This window comes from Urocampus carinirostris, chromosome 5 (assembly GCF_059441175.1).
Source record: "Urocampus carinirostris isolate Australia breed hairy pipefish chromosome 5, RoL_Ucar_1.0, whole genome shotgun sequence".
Lineage (NCBI taxonomy): Eukaryota > Metazoa > Chordata > Actinopteri > Syngnathiformes > Syngnathidae > Urocampus > Urocampus carinirostris.
Window position 1 is genome coordinate 3,502,373 of NC_142353.1, and position 5,283 is coordinate 3,507,655.

At 38.5% G+C, this 5,283-nt stretch overlaps 1 protein-coding gene across 1 annotated transcript in view; it reads left to right on the forward strand.

Moving 5' to 3' along the window:
- Nucleotides 1–3,339, forward strand: part of elmod3 (ELMO/CED-12 domain containing 3) — a 32,507-nt gene extending 29,168 nt beyond the window's left edge. The window contains exon 14 of the transcript XR_015850458.1: nucleotides 3,284–3,339. The gene's annotated coding sequence lies outside the window, so the exon portion shown is untranslated. The remainder of the gene's footprint in view (nucleotides 1–3,283) is intronic.
- Nucleotides 3,340–5,283: the final 1,944 nt, after the last annotated feature.

Below are 5,283 nucleotides of genomic sequence, written 5' to 3' on the forward strand. Positions count from 1 at the left end.
TCCCTTGTGCTTTCTAGCACTCTTTTTCAGTTTCACTTCAAGGTGGGTCTCAACGTGGTGGCTGTGGACACCAGGTAGCCCCCTAAGAACACCTGAGTAGCCTGTGGAACGGTTCTGAAAATACCTCATCAGTGATGGGTCATTGAGATTTTCTTGGACATTTCATTTCTAACTGGCATGATGTTTTAGTAGTTTGACTCAGCCATTTTCAATCCTACTTCTAATAATAATAACTACTTGGTATTAACATAATGATATACGAACAACATAGTAATATTGTGTATATCAGGGCTCTCCAACGTGGTGCCCACGGGCACCAGGGTGCTCCCCAAAGATAAAAAAGTGCCCGTGGACCTGTTCTGCAAACAGCTCACCAGTGCTTGGTCATTGTGATTTTCCAGTCAAATTATTTTTGATTGGCTGAGTAAGTTTATTTTACACTATTCTAAGAATTAACTTTGTAACATAGTAGTAACATGATACGTTGTTATTCTAGAAATTCGAATAAATAAATTCTATTTTAATGGGCTTCATGGACATAAAAGAATTTAATCAAGTATTCATAATTTGTTTTAAGCAATTAATTAAGAGAATAAAATGAGAATCTATTCATTTATTAAACAAATGTATCTACTCATGTTTTTATTGATTTATTTTACAGGAAATACAACAAACTAAATTTCAACTTATCGGTTTTCTAAAGCGAATACACAAAAAAATGTGTTTTTTTTTTTGTTAGCTATCTTCCTACCTTTTAAGCTATCTAGCAAGCTATCTAACTAGCTTTTTGCATTTTTTTGCATGCTATCGAGCTAACATTTTAGCTATTTGCTCGTTATCAAGCTAAAGATTGATTATCTGGCTTTTTAGACGGCTTTTTACTCTTCCAGCTTCCTATATAGCTCGCTTTTAGTTTTTCACTTGTTTAACTCTCTAGTTAACTATCAAGCTACTTTTTTAGGTATAACAAAAGCCATCTAGCTAAGTTGCTATTTTAGAAATTTTAGAAATATTGAAATGGGTGCCCTTTGCGCAAAATTTGAAAAAAATAGGCGCTCCCAGCCTAAAAAAAGTTGGAGACTCCTGGTGTCTATTAACCTCTTAGTTCTTCACACTAATCCAGGAGTCTCTAACATAGTGCCCGCGGCCCCCCTAGAAACAACTGAGATACCTGTGGACCTGTTCTGACAATAGCTCACCAGTGCTGGGTCATTGTAATTCTCTGGTAAAATTATTTTTTTTGTGTGTGTGTGGTTCACTAAGTCTATATATCCCTACTTCAATAATCAACCTGGCAATAACATGGTAACATAATAATTTAATGATAAGTTTCTTATGTTACAAAGAAACATCAAAATGGGTGCCTTTTGCGGTAAATAGTAACCAAAAGTAGCTTGGGAGGTTCGGGTTCGCGCCCCGGCCGAGTCATTCCTAAGACTTAAAAAGTGGTCGGCGGCGCCCTCTCTTGGCTGCGGCTGCATCGGGTCAGATGCAATCGACATTTCGTTCTGTGTACATTGTTACACAGAATGACAATACAAGGAAATTATTATTATTATTATTATTATTGACGCTTGAAAAAGGTTGGTGACCCCTGTACAAACAATATAGCGGCATCTGGTGGTCAACTAATACACACTGTCCTTTTCAGTTTTCTAAAACAAAATTGCATGTTAATAACTCATTGTCCTGTCACTGAGGTCTAGCGCAAGAAGAAAAGTATACGAATTTTGAAAACGTTACTTCAACTCAAACAACTCTGTCGCATGTTACAAATTCCCCCCAACCGCACCCAAAGGTAATCCCAAATTCTTAAACATGCAAAATGTGAGGTTATTGTACTTGGTTTTTGTATTTTGCATCTATTGACCCTTTGGACACGTGACCTAACCCCGTGACGACACCATGACAGACAGTAGTAAACCATGGTAAAGAGTAGACGAGTCCTGTAAACAGACAACAACAACCGTTATACTATTCAACACCATTGGCAATTACTAGACAAGCGAATATCAAACAGCTGTCGGATGAGGTGGTGTTACGAAAAATTTACAACAGATCCATACCTACTTCCTGAAATAAGTCAACGCGATCTATACTACTATATTGTAAATGTAGTATCCGCATACACCAGTGCTGATCGAGAAGCTTATAAAATTCTGAATGCTTACCAGTTCTTAGTAGCTAGTGCACAACGAAAAATGCATCCCTGGCGTAAACTGTCCCTCTCGTGCAAACGTTAATAAAACAACTTTGTATCTAAATTTTGGGCCAATGTAAATAGAACAGTAGAGCACGGGGCATTTGCACCTTGTATTGAAATCACTTTTGAGCTTGTTAAAAGTATTTACTTTGGCAAAATGACGTTTTATTTTCTGAACATTCGTCTCAGGTTTTATCTATTGGTAATTTGACAGTTCATTCTGGCGTAATATGCCTTATGGTAGAGCACACAAAGGTTTTTAATACATGCGATATTCAAAAGATTACTGTTTTAAATCCCTGGTTTATCACAATAAAAGCAGCCCATTTACATTGTAAGAAATGGCAACTTCACGAGTTAGCACTAGCTAACTTTTTATATTGAGTGTCTTTGACGCAACTACTTAGCATTGAATTGCTTGGAAATACATTAAACGGACCTTGTGAAAAATGTTCGCTGCTAATCCTGGAATACTTGAAGTTCTGCCAGCCTGCCAGTGTTGTGCCTTGTACCAATCCCTCCATTGGACTGCAGATAAACATTGCCGTCCTCTGTCTTCACTAAGGGAAAGAAATTCCAAATCTGGTTTAAAAGCTTGCCCACCGTAAAAAGTGATGGTTCTATTCTTATGTGGTGGTTTTTGGTATTTGTTTCAACTGCCTATTGAACTGCCATGCGCTCAAGTGCTTTATGCCATCTGTAATGGCTCTCATTCTGCCAAAGAAGGCACATGCAAAGGGTCAATATATAGTTCATCGGTATGTTCCAATTATTTTCTGTGATAATGCATTTTGAAGACAGCATGTCTTGTCTGTCAGGAAGACCAGCAACCTAGCAAGCCAGTCGCTATATTGGTTTAATCGAAGGCGTAGCGAGTGATTAAGCGTAGTTTTGTATTGCCTGTTCCCATCGATGGGCTCCAGACTGTCAAGCGAACTGCACTTCATTACAAAAACATTGCAAAATTACCTCTATCAAAAAGGGATAGACTGGTAATTAGAACACTAGAGAAGGGTCTTAAACACAACCTACCAATCTGTGTTTAGGAAATGATCACTCCTTCTCTCCAATTTGTTGCAGATGTTGAAATCGCCCTGAACACCCGCCGCTCGCCTCGACCACTGGTTCAGATTGATACGGCTATCCAATTCCCTGGCATGGCTGATTTCACCAAAATCAGCCATAAAATCAGGGTCACAGAAACATTGTTCACTACAATTACTGTCTCTTTCGGTGCTGCCCTCACATGTTTTGTTAATGGGACTTGCCATTTTGAAAGTGTTGTGTTTCTTCAATGATGCCACAGCTCTAAAGCAAAATAAGCTTGATGGGTCACTTTGAGATAAAATTTCTGGAGTGCCCGGCGCGTGGAAAATTTTGCAACATATTTGCATAATTGTAGAGAGGAACACGACACGTTCTGTGCCTAATTGATGAAGTCTGTTTCGAAATACCTTTAAAAGAGACGGAGCGCTTGACAACACCCAAACAAAAACCATGGCAGGGACCAGACATGTTTTCTCTACTGTAGTGCAAAAGTCATAAATGTATGTTTTCATTTACTAGTACTTGCAATCTGTCCTCTGATGTTTGACACCTGGCTCTGTGAAAATCACATGTGCACAGTCCCTATACTGTAATACTTTGCACTTCACAACTTTAGTGAAATTGCAGGTTGAAAATGATTCCATGATCCATTATCCCCAATTGCATATTGCTGCGAGCAGGGTCTGGCAGAGCACACTTTTGTCAGGCCTGCTCTTTTTTTGCTGCTATTTCTGCCTAAAATGAACTGCCCTCGTCCACTTTTGTCAAGAAAGCCCACTTAGTATTAAATGAATGTTTAAGTCTTATGATACACTGTGCTCCTTGGGGGGAAAATAATGGGGGGGGGCTTTTTTTTAAGAAATTGCTGAGAGCAGGTGCAAAGAGAGCACATTTTTTCTGGTCGGGCCGTCGATGTTTGCCATTATGGTCCACCTAAAATGGACTGCACTGTTTTGGCCGTCATCCGTTATCCCCAGTCAACTATAACTGAGAGTGGGGGTCGAAAGAGCAAATCGGTGTCTGTGTTGCAAATCTTTTTTTCTGTTCTTTCCACCTTAAAATGAACAGCACCCGTGCGCCAGCGAGCCATTATCACTGTATGATTATTGTTGAGATTTGGGGTCAGGAGTGTGCATTTTTTTTTGTTCAGGCTGCTGAAACACGCCATTGTGGCCTGCCTGCCAAAAATAAAATTCCACTATTTTGGCCACAATTTATTATCTCCAGTGGACTATTTTGCAAGTTTGTATTATGTTATATATTAAAATAAAATATATTAAAATTACTAAATTTTGTGCAGGCTTGGGGAGTAACGGAATACACGGAACGGCAAAAATGATGTTGGCAAGCTGTTTGGATTTATTTTCATTTTGTTTATGTCACATTTTATGTTAGTTTTGCCGGAGATCAAAGAGATCAAAGCCAGGAGTGAAAGCCTACCACGTGTTGTGAGTCATAATTTTATTCATATTTAGTTTCTTTTGTCTTTTATTAGCAAATTTGGTATTGGAGTAATCCAAAAGTAATTGAAAGTAATCAAGTAAAAGTAACCCTACCCAACCCTGCTATCAACAGATATTACTCCTCATTCTAGAACTATAAAGTGTACATTTCTTTCAATTTGAAAGAAATAAATGAGTAAAAACTGGGCATGGCTTAGTAATAGTGTTTCTGCTAACCACAAAGTGTAACGTGATGTTCACAAATTCAAAGTGACACTCCTGAACACTGTTGAAAGATCCTAAATCAGCAGCTAAAATTGCCCCTAGAACCTGCAAGGGGGGATTTTTATTTTAAATGTGAACTACAATGGCAAAATCTGCCAACAGAACAAAAAAACAGCAAATTCAAATCTATTTTACTCCAGCTTTTAAGGAGTAGGCTTTGTCGTTTTGTGCACTCCCTCATTCCATATATCCCCTCCTCACTTCGTTTGCACCTGTTATGACTTGTCCTGCAGGTACAGCAAACTTTTTTTTTTAAATCTGACCAAAGAGCAGGACAGTTGGGCAATAGAAGCTTTTCATTTGAGC